At 41.9% G+C, this 16,539-nt stretch overlaps 1 pseudogene; it reads right to left on the reverse strand.

The window, feature by feature from the left end:
* Window positions 1-2,609: 2,609 nt before the first annotated feature.
* LOC120600366 (uncharacterized) lies at window positions 2,610-2,728 on the reverse strand (annotated as a pseudogene).
* Window positions 2,729-16,539: the final 13,811 nt, after the last annotated feature.

Genomic DNA, 16,539 nt, shown 5'->3' on the forward strand with positions numbered 1-16,539 from the left:
GACAGACAGAGAGACAGAGACACTGGGCAGTTGGGCAGTTAATTTAACTAAGTGTCTTAGTTTTTTCATCTGTTAAAGGGACATGATAGTAACAGTATTTGCTTTACAGCTTGTTGTAAGGATTACTTGAGGTAATCTAAATGAAACACTTGGAATAGGGCCTGGCACTTATAGAAGTGTTTGCTATTATTATTAACGACAGCATGATCAGCTCCTCCTATTACAGGGGAGCTGGCCTACCCCTGGCTCCCTTGGTGCATGTCTCTTGAGTTTCCATTTAAGGCTGGATAGATAACGTTGACTCAATGCTTTCTTTCCTTCTACACATCCCAATTTCTCATATTGATCTTGAAGGATGCTCCATCGATATCTTAATCCTCAAGAGGAAAACGATGTCAGACATATCATATAGCACAAGAGGGATGATGGTTATATTGTGACATTAATTCAGCAAATATTTACTGACTACTTTTGATGTGGAGACACTGGATTTAGGTGCTAGGGACACAGAATAAAGAAACCAGGCAAATATCCCTGCTCTCATGGAACTTGTGTTCTCATGGGGCAAGACTTTGCAATGTAACTTTTACATAAATGAATGTTTTTCTTGCACTCGTGTAGTCCAGGAAGATGAGAAGTTTGCATGAAAATGTTCGAGTTTGGAAATGAACGCCCTAGAGTTATTGCTAGTGGTACCTTTGAAAAATGGTTTGTAAAAATAGATATGAAAAATGGTGCAGAAATACTGGTGCTCTCAAGTTGAGACAATTTTTCAGATACAAAGTTTCCAAATCAATTTATCCCAAGTTCTTATTCAAAGATTGTGGTGTGGTACAGTCCATCATATTTAGAACTTGGTGGGGACAGCATAAGGCTCATTTTACTTGTGCTTCAATCAGATGTTAGGAGGAACATGAGATTCCACCTGCCTATGCCTCTCCTGGGCTCATCCTTTCCTCCTTAATATGAGAAATGACATTCAGACCCAGAGGAAGCAGAAGCAGGCATAGTGGGGTTGGGACTAGTCTTGATGGGGGAAAAAAATGGGAATTGCCATCAGAGTAAGATGCATTGAAGCTCACCCATCACAGGCTGGGGACTCTCCATCTAGGAAGAAAAGATCTGTGATACAGGCACACGTTCTGTTTGCTTCTCCCCTGTGCCATATGTGTCACAGCTATTGATAAAAAAAAAAAGTACAGAACTTCTTCCCTGAGATCCTATCCTACAAGTGCTTCATTTGTAGGCACTTCTAGGCTGTTACTGCCAGTCAAGGTTGGCAGGTAATATGCATCCCATGTACCATCAGGAACTTCTGGGACTGATATGATAGCCTTAAAGCCATCAGACACAATAACTGGCAGCCATGGACAATTGTTCATCGTCCAAGCAACCTGACATTATCCCCACTTCTTTCCCACTAAGAGACTCCTATTTTGTTTAGGTTGGGTGGAGATCTCTTGCTCTTAGGGATCAGAGGTCTCCCTTCTAACTCTGGGTGGGGGATGTGGATCATGAAGGTCTAGGATAGTTGTAATAATCCTATTCTCTTTTGCTAGCCTCCCTTGCAACTCCAAATGGCCACATGACACTGGCAAATGAGTCTGATGGTGGTTTCCAGAAATGATTAGGAACCCCTCCCCCCAAAAAAAACCCAGATCAAAAGAGGAGAAAGCTTTTCTGCTTACCTCTTCCTTCCAGCATGGAACACTTGTGATGACACAATGCCTGGAGCGGTAGCAGCTAATTTACAACACTGAGTTTGAAAAAAAAATCAGAGAAATTAGTCGAAGCCCTGATACTGGCAGGCTGTTACCAAAACTGAACCGCTTGCTTTCAGATATCCTGTTATGTGACAGTTTGACGTCTTTATCACATCAGCCTATGTTGGTCTGGTTCTTTGTTACTGGAGAGTGGAAGGATTCTAACTGATGCAGCAGTTTTAGTTCTGGTCTTTGAGACCAGGTGCCCACCTTGCGGATGGGTTTCCATAATTGTGACTATAATGCAACCAAGAAGGCACATGACCTAAAAGTACTGAATCATCTATGATCTTTACTCAGGCTATTGAACTTTAGTGCTGGGACAAAACTTTAGAGAACATCTAATCCCAGGTTTCCTGCAGTAGGTTCTGCGGAACTGCAGGCCTATAAAATATTTTCACCCAGAAAGGGTCCATGGCCAGTGAAGTTTGGGAACTCCTTCTACCATAACCCCTTCTCAGAGAGGAAAAAGTTCTGTGTCTGCAGTTCTGTCTGTTCTGTCACTGCCTTTGTTCAGAACCCTTTTCTTGCTTGTCTAGATCTCAGTGGAAGTCTTATTTCTGGTATCCCGACATTCCGTTATTCCTATTTTTTTTACATGAGGGTTTTTATTTATTTTATTTTATTAATTTTTAAAAATAATTTTTTGATTTTTCAATTACAGTTGACATACACTGTTTTATTGGTTTCAGGTGTACAACACAGTGATTAAACATTTATATAAGTGGTAACGAAGTGATTACCCTGATAAGTCTAGTACCCACCTGATACCATACATAGTTACTACAATATTATTGACTGCATTTTCTATGCTGTACTTTATATCCTAGTGAGTATTTTTTTAAACACCTACAGCACCTGGTCTTCCTAGGTGGTCTCCCATCCATGTACTAACCAGGCCTGACTCTGCTTAGCTTCCAAGATCAGACAAGATCGGGTACATTCAGGGTGGTATGGCCGTAGACATCCCAGTGAGTATTTTTGTAACTTCTGATTTGTACTTCTTAATCCCTTCATCTTTTTCACCCAGCCTCCTATTCTTTTTGACTTATCTTTCACATTGCCTCCTGTAATTCACAAGTCAGCACATGCTAGGTGCTGGTACTGTTCCGGTTGCTGAAGACACAACAGTAAATAAACTGGAAGATCCCTGCCCTCACGTAGCTTATATTCTAATCAAAGGGGTACATATGAGAGAATAAGAGTTTTGGAGGAAAACTAATCAGGGAAAGAGGTATAACTTTGAAGAGAGTTTCAGGGAAGGTCTTTCTTCGAAAGTGACATTTAGGTTGAGGCCTGAGGGTAGATGAGTATATTTGAGGAAGAACTTTCCAGGGAGACAGAATAGCACATATAAAGTTTCTGCGGTAAGGAAGAGGGCCCAGTGTGTTTGCAGAAGAGCAGGGAGGAGAGCGTGTGCGGAGTGGAGGGAGGGGAGAGCGTAGTGGTGGCCAGTGGTCAGCTGAGGAGTGAGGGCCAGTCATGTGATGTCTTCTAGACCCCTGCAGGGATGTGGCTGTGCTCTGAGTAGGGTGGGACACTTTAGGGAAATTTTGAGAGGAGGAGTGATATAATAGACATATCTTTAAAAGATCTACCTTCTTGCCATGATGAGAGCAGATTGTGGTTGTGGCACAGAAAGTAAAGAGGGGAGACCCATTAGCAGGTCACTGCAACACTCCAGGCAAGAGGTGACAGCTTGGACCAGGGTGGTCACAAGGGAAGAAGTGAGAATTAACTGAATTCTGGATGTGTTTTGGAAGTAGAGGCAAGATGTCATGACAAATTGGACATTACATGAAAAAGAATGGAATCGAGGATGATTCTAGTCCACGCCCCCACCCCAGAAAAAACTAAGCAAATAGAAGAATGGAGTTGCCTTTTATTATGATGAGGAAGAATATAGAAAGAGGAGGTTTTTGGGGGGAAACATGAAGAGCTCAGTTGGACAAGGTAGGTTTGAGATGCCTGTTAGATATGTCAGTAGAGGTGTTTAGTAATCACTTGTATATAGCCTGTTATAATGCACGTCTGGAGTTCAAGGACAAGGTACAGACTGAAGACCTGATCTTAAAGGTCATCAGCAAATACATCACACTTAATGCAGTGAGACTGAGAACACCGAGATGTGACTGTAGGTGGAGGTGCAAGGACTGAGTTCTTAGATGCTCCAGAGTTTATGGATCAGGGGTGAGTAGGAGTCTGAGAAGATGCAGCCAGGGTTAAGAGGAAGAGTGTGAAGTACTGGTACTTGAAGAAAGTATTTCCAGAAGGTTGGAGTGATCACCTGGGTCACATGCGGCTGATTGGTCAAGTGGGATGAGGACCGTGAAGTGACCCTTGGATTCAAGGGGAGGTGAGGTGTTGGGCATGTAACTAAGATGCTCCATAGTATTGCAGCCTTGGCATCCATTTTGTTTAGTCAAGTGGCCTACAGGGACCTTAAGCGGACACTAGTCCCTTTATGCAATGCATGCCCTAGGTAATAGCCCACAGAACCCCAAGCATATGTAAGTTTCTGATATCATTTCCCCAGTAGCCCTTGTGATAAGTAGTCTCCCTTGCCTTCCAGGGGCTTCTCCTTGTGTGTTGCTTATATAAGACCCCTTGGAGCTCACCAAAACCTTGCTGTTTTGGTTCAAACTGATCAATCCAGCCCAGGAACACCACAGCAGTCTACCCACAGACCCTAATAAAAGCATGTACTCCAGGTCCTGCCTCTCTGTTGGCACCCTGCCTTGACCTCCCCATGTGGTCCCTTGGTGTGTGCTGTATACCTCCTCTAGGACCTATGTCTAATAAACTTCTCCACCTAAATTTCTTTTATGGGCTGTTGTTGAACCATAACTGTTGAACTGGCACTCTGTGCTCCACTTAACAAATGTTAATTTAACAAACTCATAACAGGAGGTCACCAATGAGGTTGACAGGGCATTTTGGTGGAGGAGTGGGGGCAAAAGTCCACAGAGCAGAGAGGAAGAGGGGCAGTGAATACAGACAAGCCTTGAAAAGAGTTTTGCTCTCAAAGGGGACAGAATGGGAAAGTAGCTGAAGGGGAATGTGGGATCCAAGAAGGGAAAATATTCTAGCAAACCAAGAATACATTGGACAATGCTAAATAGGCAAGGAAGGTTTTATTCAAGGCTATTGGAATATGTGAGAGAGGCTAGAACTCATCTGAACTCAAATCTGCTGAAGTAGGGGGTGGTAGAATTTTTAAAGGCTGATGAGAGAGAGGTATAAGTCATCTATGTCTGCTAATTGACTTCACCCAAGGGAATATTAAACTTCTCATATCTTTGTGATAGAAGGTAGTTTTACAACTTGGAGTAAGGTGCCCACTGGAGTTAGGCTCCCATCTGACAGTAAAAATTGGGTGGTAACGGTGATGAGGTCCCCAAAAGGGACCTCATCACAAGGTGGTTCCCAGAAAGAAAGTCCTGGGTTGTAATCAATGATTCTCTCCTCTGTTGGTCCCTAGAGTCTACACAGCTTTTATGGCACCGTTTCAGTTTTCAGAGCTTTAGTTGATTTTAAATTCCTCAAGGGCACAAGCATATTTTATTCATCTTATTAGTTCTACCTAAGGAATAATGTTTGGCTTTAGATAATCACATGGAGGTAAGATATAATGTGTATAATGTTTCAGAGGACCTGTCGTTATTTTCTCCCAAAACATAGATTTCATTAACCAAGGAAAAGGAATAGAACATTTTATTTATAATATTTGGCATAATCTGCAGCTAGTATTAATTTTGAGTACAGGTCTCGCAGTAGTTTCCACTATCTAAGAAGTATGGATGATACAAAGGGAGCGATTGCCTAAGTTTCTGCTTAATGGTGAGAATTTGATTCTGAGTATGTAAGCCTTACTAGGACTATATGTAATAATTCTGCTAGTAAAATGCACCTGTTGAGATCTCCTGACAGTGAGACCTCACCCACCGCATGGATTCTGAGTGAAGCAGTTTAGAAAACGATCCCTATTTTAGGTCACATGGAAATAAATAGAGAGAGGTCATGTCCATGCCCATCAGTTTCTGTTCCCTGGATGTGAGATGAGGGTGTGGAATTCCACGATGTCAAATTGACAAGTTGATTTAATATCAGCTTGAGAGAGAGCTTCAACTCAAGTGGCTGGATTAGGTAATACAGCATGGCAGGCTCTAATGGGTTGGGGTTTGACAGGAGGTTTCCTGGGGTATGGAGCCTGAGGGTTCACCTTTTGAGCCTATGAGAAGAGCTGATGCTTTCACCTGTTACTCTATTGGGGGCTCTGTGATTATAGCTTTAGACCTCTGAATGGGGCTGGAGAGGGGGGAAAAAAAGCTCTAGAATTAGCAGGAGAAAATGAACATGAAGACAAAAACCAATAAGTGGTCACGGAGCTGCCAAGAGTGAAAGCAGTAACGAGACAGAATTAGTTCTTACTGACAACTTGAAATTGCTTGCAACATTATAAAAATCAATCAGCCTGTGAAAAGCAGACTCACAGTGACCACTGGATGGTGTGATGTTTACAATTTGTCTGGACACAAATTTAGAGAAACCAGTGGGATTTAAACTAATACACAGCTTTGGGCTGGTATAAAGCTTTTAAAGAGAAAGGTCAATATTAGCTTCAACTAGGGTTATTTTTCTCCAGCCATCTTAAAATCAGTAGAACTGATATTAGTTGATTACTCATTTCTCCAGCCTAATATCTATTGTGGCTTTGCTGTCCTCACAATGCATTATAATTAGTGTCTTTTTTCCTATTGACTATTCCTTTTGGATTATGTTTCTCTGTTTCCCCTCTTCCCCCCCTGCCCGCCGCCATCTCTAGTGGCATTTAACAAAATTTTGAATAAGTATAGGAAAGGATTACCCCCCAAAATTCTCTCTTCTAACAGATGTGGGTGCTGACGTATAAAACCTCCTCAAGGATTGTCAGTCTCTTGGGAGAGGCAGATGAGTCAACCTGAAGTTACAATACATACAGAGAAAGGTGTTTGATTGTATTGTAGTGGCTGTTTTGGTGGGGCAGACAGTGTGCGTGGCTGCTACCTTTATCCTCAAAACCTGGCACATGGATGGAAATTTGTGTAATGTTAAAAAAAAAAGGAGGTGGATGCATTGGGAAAAGGAATTCCATATATAGGGGCAAGCAAGTACAAAGTCCCAAGAGTATGAACAAGTCTTCGGGTATTATGTGATGGCCAGGGTGGGGAGGTGGGCTCAGATCATGGAGGACCTAGAGTCGAAGGGAGCCCTCTGAAGGCTGTGTGGAGCTATGAAAATTGTTGCACACATCAAGTGCTCACAAGTGTTTATCACATGGCTGAATGAATCAATGGAAGGACTTCAAGCTAGGGAGGCCCTTGGTTAGATTTTTTTTTGCCAATACAGAAAATGGTCTAAAAGAGGTGGGTCTAAAGCAGGGTTCTCAACTAGGGGGGACTTTGCTCCTCCATGAACATTTGGCAATGTCTGGAGGTAATTTAGCTTCTTATAACTTGTTCCTGGCATCTAGTGTACAGGAGCCAAGATGCTGCTAGATATCTTACAATGCAAGGGACACTCTCCCCACCCCGCCCTGCCAACAAAAAGAACTATTCAACTCCAAATGCCAATAAATGCTGAGATTGAGAAAGTCATTAGAAAGCACACAAGGTTACAAATTTACTGAAACTACAACTAAAATGTATAGAGAAAATGCTGTTTCTTAAATTTGCCTAGAGCTGATCTGGTATTCCTCAAGAGCCTCACTTACTGGTTAGAAGGAAAAAAATTAAAATTTAGTCTAATGCAGTTTAGAACTTGGTATGAGCCAATAAGTGCAAAAAGTCTTTTTAGAGAGTGATTTTTTTTGAAGGTAATTGTAACACCCTCTTCTCCCCCACTTTCCAAGATTTTCTCCAAGTTAGTATCTGAGTTTGTGGGGAGAGGGGACTCATGAAACCTCAAATGATATCATGGAGCCTAGAAAATTCTTTGAAGAGCTTTGGGGCCACTGCTGGGTAGAAGGAACTATCATCCTGTAGTTTTCAACCCAGAGTGGCTCAGCAATGTTTTTTGTTTTTATTTACATATTTGGGTTCCATATAAGATTTTATTTGAAGAAAAGGGTTGTTTTGCTGGCGGTGGGGGGAGGCGGGGGAAACATTTGAAAACCATTGATCTGAAACACCATTATAGACACCTACACTGGAATGTGAATTAAAGGCTTGGATCACTGTCCTCTGACACATCAAAACATTTTTATGGGTATCATGACATTTATTTCTAGGTTTCATTCCCAACAATTGGGCTGCCCAAACCTTTCAGTCATGTCTAATTTTGTCACCATTGTGTAGATGTGGATAAAATCTTTCCATCATGGTCAATATGTTTTTTTACATATGTAGCAATTTCTCATTGAAAATTGCCCTTCTAAGGGAACATAGTAGATTTCATGGTTCTCCAATGAAGAAGGAAGGTGCTAACTAGCCATGTGGCTCAAAGTACATTATTGCAGTAACTACTTCCTTTTGAGGAATAAAGAGCCCGTATTACAGCCTTTTTAATATCAATAAAAAGAAATTTTCACACACGTTCTATGAATAAAGTTTCTATAGTAATTCCTTCTGTATGGCTGACTCTCTTTTCTGTTTCACCCATGAGATCAGAGGACAGTTAGATAAGAGAAGGTTTGAATAGGGCTGGAAAGTGTTAATGATGAGGAATTAATAATGCTGTCAATTGTTATGAATATAATAGCAGTCAGTAATTTTTGAGTACTTACTATGATATAAGCATTGCTCTGAGTATTTCTCATTTATTAATTCTAATTCTCACCATAAAGGTGAATTAAATAAGTGCTCAGACAGGAAACTGAGGCATGAGGAAGCTAAGTACTGCTCAAGGTCACGCTCTGCTAAGTCTGATTCTAACCCAGGTGGTCTCGTTCCAAAATCCAAGTGCTGGGTTTTCTGTGTTATGGACTGACAATTTTCTCTGCTTTAATGCTTTCTGCACTGGGATTGTCCATCTGACTGCATTAGAAATGCAACAGTGTCCTTAAGCGAAGATTTGGCGCATTTAGATCTTTAAAAAGCAAGGCACATAAATGTATTTTGTAGGGGATTTGGTGAATATTCTTCTAGTAGAGAGTGAGTTGTAAGTGCCAGAATTCTTCCATTTATGAGCTGTCACATTGTCATGGACAGTCTACCCTGGATTTGTGTGGCCTAGGGACACGGGTCCAGCAGGGTGTTGCTGATTCATTCATTTGTGCATTTAGCAAATATTCGTGTAAAGTATGTGATGTATCCAGCACTGCACCATCATTGTGGGGGTTTGAGAGATGTATATATACTTCTGAGGGTTTGATATTTTTGGTAGAGAAAGAAGATTTACCTTTATTAAGCCCCGGCAATGTACCAAGTATTGTATTAGGCATTTTACATTGATTCTCATTAGATTCTTCTAACATCTTGAGAGGTAGAGACTATTCTCATTAGAGGGATGGAAAACTGAATCTTAGAGAGACTCAGTTACCTGTTTAAGGTGGCATAGCCATTAAATGGCAAGACCAAAGAGTCAAAACCTGGAGTAAATTAAAGAGAGAAAAAAAATGTCGATTTTAATGAGATCTGTTTATTATGTATGGATCTCGCTGAATCCAAAGAAATGAAGAGCCAGTTACCACGGAATATTATTTCCAGGAGATGTTTTTTGTGTGTGTGGCAGGGAGTCGGGGGGGCGGTGAGAAACAAATCGTTTTGTAGACAAATGTGAGAAGGGGCATATCATCTTCCTCTTAGTGATTCACAAAGCTCATTAGCAAAATGAGACCCATAGAAATCCTGCAAAAGGAAGTTTTTTGACTTTGTTTAATTCATGCAGTGTTTTCCCAACTTCCTGAGGCATGCTGATTAGCAGAAGACTGGCTTGGGAGAATGTGGTTTGAAGGAAGAAAGCCTTAGTAGAAGCAAGAACATGGGTAGCCTGAGTGCTCCTTCTGTGGTGCAATAGTCAGGGGGGGATGTGCCCCTTCCCTTGAGTGAACCCTATACTGGCCCCACCCCCTAAACACAATAAAAATCCAAGCCAGTCTCCTTTCCATCAGTCTTTACATCTGAACCCAATTTTGGGTATGGGTCAATCCATCAAGGTCTTTGCATGGAAGATTGACTTGAGGCAGAGATGATGGTATCTTAGAGGCAAGATCCTTCTACCTTAAGTTCAGCATTAGATAACCAGAAACACTTCAAACCCCTGGCTTGACACACGACTGGTTAGGGATGAAGTGGTGGGAGTGGGGGTGGGGGTGTCACAGCTAGGGGTGAAATCATAGTTCTGGCAGAAATGATAAACACTTTTTTTTTTTTTTTCAAAAGGGAGGAACATCTCAAATACTTGGCCAATCCACATGTCTTGACTCTCTTTACTTTCACCATTAAGAACCCATTCCTAATATTAAACATGCTAATTAGCCACTATTTTCTTACAGTCGCTGTGTTAATTGGCAAAGCCTCCGATGTTGATAGAGATGAATGATAGAAGTGTACGCAGTTGTTACTTCTGGTAGATTTCCTTTTTTAAATGCAATGTTTCTATTAGGGCTACAAATTGTCCGTAGAATTAAAGTGTAAACTACGTATACGTGATTTCATACGGTCTGTGCTGAAGTGTTTGAAAATGACAGATCTTCCAACACCTGACCTTTGTAGAGACACTGGATCCAGCAATGACTGATGCTAGATCTTTTTGTGAACTTGACAATTATATAAGCCAATCAATTCTTTTTGTTTTAGTTTAAGCTGCTATGAATTGAGTTCCTGTCGGTTACTCTTTCCTAAAATACTTCTGAACGAAATAGTGTGCCACAAATGTTGAGTGGAGGGTCAACAGGCCTATATTTGACCTCCTCCTTGTTACTTTCTTTAACTAACCATTTTTCATATTTGTGTGTTGGAGAGGGGGAGAATTTCCCCCTTCTACCCATCTTTAATTCTTACAGTTGGACTGATAATAAAACAATAAAATTGACACAAGACTAGATTAACAGGGGAAAAACCAATTGAATACGTGTGCACAGGAGAATCACAATATGATGCTCAGATCATAAAATGAGGCTCAAAGAAATGATCAAACCAGGCACCTTTTTATACTATTTAGACAAAGAAACAAATCTGTGAGAAATTGACAAGACAAAGAAAGTTGGTGCTCATTAGAAAGGAATCTAAGCAAGATTTGGGTATTCGTTAGTGAGGAATCTAAACAAAGCAGTAAATTAGAAAAGAGGCAATAAGATTTGATTATACAGACGTTTCAACTCCAAGTTGTTTAACAATAAAAGAGGTCTTCCAGGTGTGGGGATGACACCTGTCACATGGGAGATTTATTCTCTGCATCAAGGGAACAAAGGAGGGTCAAGATGCCCTTCTGACATCAAGTAAATTTAATTAGAAGTAATCAATATGGCCCTGTGGGATATTTTGTGGTGGCCCATCTTGGGCCCCGACATGTGTAACTTAATGTTTAAGGAAAATAGTAAAACCTTCAGCATCTTAATCTAAGCTCAGATCTTACTGCCAGAAAATGCAAATCTCCTCTGCTTCAATGTTAAGTATTGTTGTAAATTTTAAAGTTGCTTTAGTGAAACCATCTTCCACTTTATCTGACCCCCCCCTTCCAAAACTAAACTTCATGGGTGGGCACCGTGTTAAACAGCTTTCCTAGAAGCACTGGGACAAGAATAGAAAGCTTCGCTCAGCCTTAGGACACATGTTAATAGCACAGGAGGCACTAGGATCTGTAAAAATAAAGATAATCACGAAAGAATGATCCTTATTTGTTTTTCATGCAAATTGGCATTTCCAGAGGATTCTAACATTTTATAACCTACTGACATTAAAAGCAACTGAGTGCTCTCCTGATAAATTCCTTTTTCTGCTCCAAGGTGAAAATACGATGATTTCTACTGGATCTCTGTCTTTTTGGCTCTTTAAGTCATTCAGTGCTTATAATAGGAAGATGAACAAGAGTGGTTCAAAGGCCTCTACACAAAGGAGAATTTGTAGACCAATCGTTTGTGTGCCCCAATCATTTTGTGCTTCCCTTCTGATGCCTAAATGCAAGGCACTGTGTTCTGTACTGATGAGGTGATGAAGTACCCAAGACAGACAAGCATTTGTTGACCTTATCCTCCAGTGGGAAGATGTATAATAAGCAAGGAAAGAGATATGTGAATAGAATGACTTTTAAAATTGAACAATGCTACAAAGAAAACTAACAGCAAGTGGAGGGAGAAGACAGCTGAGGAAACTTTTGGGAGTGACAGGGTTAAGAGATTTCAGGGAGTGGGGAGGGAGGAGTCGACTTTCTATTGAGGTAAGCCAAGGAGAGCCTTCAGGTGAGTGAGGTAAGCCAAGTAGAGCCTTCAGGTGAGTGACAGGTGAGCCTGTCACTCCCAAAAGTTTCCTCAGCTGTCTTCTCAGTTATCTGTTTGTGCCCCTGAATTGAATCTGTTTGTGCAGCCTGAGTATATGAAGTCTCATCATGGGTATATTAGACATGAGAATTGTTAGGTAGACTTAGCAGCTAGCCATTTAACAACTGGGTGGGGGTCGTAATCATTCAAACCTTGTATTGTTTACTTAGCACTGAGGATGTGACATAGAGGCCCTATTCGAAAGTTGTTTAGGGTCTGGCTGCTTGGAGTGTGGCTCATTGACTGGCAGCATCAGCATTCTCAAGAGCCTGTTAGAAATGCAGAATCTCAGGCCCCATCCCAGACCTACTGAACTAATCTCCTTTTTATACATGATCCCCTTGATTCATGATTTGGAGGCATCTTAACATTTGAGAAACTCTAGCTTAGGTAACGGGTAAAAATGAATAGAGCTAGAATCTACACTCAGCTAGGTCATGAGTTTATTCATGGAGACAGACAAGAAAATGCATGAAGACTTAATGTGAAAGCTACAAGCAGATAACAAGGGCTGCAAGAGAGGGTTTGAGTGATACGCAACTGGCATCGGTGGTGAGAGCTCAAGGAAGGCCTCCTGGAGCAATGACCGCAAAGCTAAGATGGGAAGACCTGGTCAAATGTGTACAGGATTTTTAAGTGGAGGAATGTCATACAGATTTGCATTTGCGGCACTAAGGAGTTTGTGGGAGGATAGATCGGGGAGGATGAAGCAGAATTCAGGAGACCAGTGTTTCAAGATGAGGCCAGAAAGACCTGAAGCCTTGTGGCAGGGTTCAGCCACGCTCAGGAAGGCCTCATGAGGAAGAACTGCTTGAAGGTTTAGGAAAAGACGGTATGGAGCCAGGCCTGGAAAGAGCATGACGTGTCCTCTCCGTGCCCGAGTTGACCTTACTGAATCTTACCAGAAAAACCTGCATGAATCTCCCTCTTTGTAGCAATTATGGATCCCGCATCCCCCAGCCTGCTACCTCTCTCTGCACAGAGGGCTGTTTGGAGGTCAGGGGTGCCTTGACTCAGCTCAGCATTAATTGGCCCTTAATGGTGATTAGTGGAGTTAATGGGGGTGGAGGGTAGGCTGGCTTCAATTATTGGCAAATCATCACCCCAACTTTCCACTCTGGGTTTCTTGCTCATAAATACATGTAGACTTCCTAAAAGTATTGAACTTTCGAGGGAAGGAGGAAAAATGGTGCCGCTGACCATTAGCGATTAAGATGGTTCTAAATTTAGCAAACAGGTAGAGCAGATCTGAGACTGAATAACTGTTGCCAGGGACCAAGTTTGAATGTCTCCTTGACATCATTTGAGAACAGTGGTTTCCGGAACTATTATTTTTTTTAAACAGAGGAACTTTTTTCCTTAATACAAAAGCTCAGCATGTGAAACGGTTGAAAGTGTTGCTCCCGCTGTGTGGTGGGTGGGGAGGGCAGTTATCGAAAGTCTCAGCCACATCGGTCTCTTATCTACCCAGGACTGTGTGGACCCACATGGTTCTTGAGAAACCAGTTGGAGATCAATGTTTTGGTATAAAAAGAAGCTATGTCAGCTCAAGTCCTTTCTAGATAGCAATTGTTAGCAAATCACTTTTATTCCTACAATTGTGCGGTCCTCATGTCCTAAGAGTAAAAAACCAAAAAAGACAAAAGACAAAAACAATCAACCATCATAGAAATGCTTAACAAGTAGAATTCCAAAAAATACATAACTATAAATTGACTATTAAATCATGAAGAAGGGAAAGGAAAGTTCTTGGGAATTTGAAGGGATGTCTCCCAGTCCATCTAATGCACGACTTGCTGAGAGGAGAGACTGGTAGAGTACAGTTTAGTCTCTGTCGCCTTGTTCCTTGGACGATCGGTTCTGGCGAGAGCAAAGCAGCCACAGAAGAGCTCAGGTAAGACAGTGAGTGTTCCAGCAAACAGCCTGGCAGGGTGAGTCAGTCTGCGTCTTCAAGGCAGTAATTTGGAGGCTGTTTGTTTGCCTCTTCTCACTCCCAAGCTCCAGCCTCCTCTCAAAGAGAGAATTTGTTAAAAACAAAACAAAACAAAACAAATGAAGGAAATTCCCCAAAGAACCTTACCGGGGAACAACAAAAACATCCATTGTAAACAGCAGGTTTGTCTTCTGACAGGTTTTGTTTGCAAATGGTAACAATTACAGGTAATTTTTCATTTCAATTGGAGGAGCAGATATTAAAAAGAGAGAGGCGGGGGAGAGGGAGGATGAGAGCAGGCAGATCTCCCCAGTGCCTTATTCACTCCCAGGTCTACAACCTAACACGAGTGTGGAGGGCTAGGTAGTGTCTCCTCATTCCATTAAGTGAGATCTAATTGTGGCTGTTCCGTCTGTTGGCAGATGCAGTTTCTACATAACAACAGCCCAGAGACAGAGCTGCGTGATTAATGCCTCCAGCTGTCATATGCCCCATTATCTGTGCATTTGCATAACTTAATGGTTTAGGACAGGGGAGAGAGGATGCTTAATTTAATGTTTAGCAGCCCCTTGATAGCTGAATAATTTAAGAACTGTCAAGGGGGGTCAGTCCTGCAGCGATTCAGCAAGACAGCTATGATTTCTGCATATCGTTAAAATTCTTACTTAGGATAATTTTTTTTTTTTTTTAAGGAAAAAGAAAAGAACAACAATGCCTGAAAGGAAGCACTGCTTTTTTCCCCCCTCCTCCTTCTGTTAACCATTTCCTCCCCGAGGCAAATGGAAATTTCGTTGTTTTTGACAGCGGTTAGAGGTCTGAAGGCAGCTGATAGGGAAAGGTTACAGTCACCCCTTCCTTGATCTCTCTCCTCCTCCCTGGACACCCAGGAACTTCTCTCCCGTTCTGATTTGTCTCTTCTTGTTCTTTTTGTCCTCTCAACCATCTCAGCCGTTGTGCCCCATTTTGTGACCCATTTGCAATCCTCTCCCCGCAATAACCTCGAGCCTCTAGCTGAAAAGCAGATGGAGGAGGAGAGTGTGAAGAGGAAGGATGAAGGAGAGGAGCAGAATTTGCTTAAAATCAACTAACAGTTCAAATTGCTTTCAGCAGGAAACACTGTCAGTTTCATTAGTTGCTAATGAATATTATTAAACCAATCTGTCATTTGTTTTCTAATTACGTGTCACCAAGCATCACAGTGGCAGGTGAGGTGACTGCTGGTGAACAATTTTCCTCCTTGAATCCTTTTTTTTTTTTTAAGAATAACAGCCATGGATGATTAGCAATAATTTGAACCTGGGTAATTTTTTTTCTTTTACCTCAGTCTTTTAATTTTTCTCCCCCACATTTATAATACTGCCAGGATCTTCATTCACCACTACCTAGCCTTGGCAGCCCACTCCCAGGGTGAGACCCTGGCTTATGCCAAACTTGGGACAGTTCCACTTTTGAAGTCTCCAACTGGAGTGAAACCACTTTCCCTCATTTCCATCCTGATTCTGTGGGTCTGGAAGTTGGGCAGGTCTCAGGGGCTCCACATTGTGTGAACAGGGTCACTCAGTGCTCAAGTGGTCTGAGGGGTCCAAGCTGGCTTTGTGCACATGACGGGCACCTTGATGGAAGGGTCTGTGCGGTCTTGGCCCCTTCATGTGGTCCCTCCAGTAGGGTGGTTAAACTACTTACATGGTGGCTCAGGGCTCCAATAGTGAGTATCCTAAAAGCAGAAGTAGAAGCTGCCAATGTCTAAAGACCTGCCTAGAAGCTCACTCAACATCATTCCCACCCTATTTTATTGGACTACGCGGTCAGGGTTCATTCAGACTCAGTCTTTTCCCAAGTCGAGCTGCTGAACGCAGTCCAAAAAAAAATTGCACATCCCTACAAAGTGGCGCCTCTGAAAGCAAGTGGGTTCAGGTCTCAGTTGGGTCCTCAAAGCTGGCTGTCAGCCTTACTGTGTGCTTATTTCTCTCCGACTTCCTGTGGTAGTTAGTGGAACTGTTTACTCCCTCCTGAAATGCCCCCATCTGGCTCTTTCTCTCAAAGGGCCTATTTGATCTAAACCTTAGCAGGTGGCCTTGCCTTCTATTTCTCAGAGGCATGAGCATTCTCTGTCATCTGAACATGTCTCCTTCAAACCTCTGTCTGTGTCAGAAATGTCTTTTCCTCCTTTCAGATTGGTTCTCCCAGTAGCTGCATCCTTCATTTTCACTCTTTCCCTAAAGGTCTGACCATTACTAATCATCCCTCTCTGAGCCTGTTCTTGCAGCCTTGCAAACATGTCCAATCTCATCATTAAAATAACAGTGCTGTGCGTTTTGAAAGAGTTGTCTGTATGTATAAAATCCATAGTCTCCCTTTCTACTCTTTTTTTTCCTTCTACTATCCTG

Source organism: Pteropus medius, unplaced genomic scaffold, assembly GCF_902729225.1.
Source record: "Pteropus medius unplaced genomic scaffold, Ma_sr-lr_union100, whole genome shotgun sequence".
NCBI lineage: Eukaryota > Metazoa > Chordata > Mammalia > Chiroptera > Pteropodidae > Pteropus > Pteropus medius.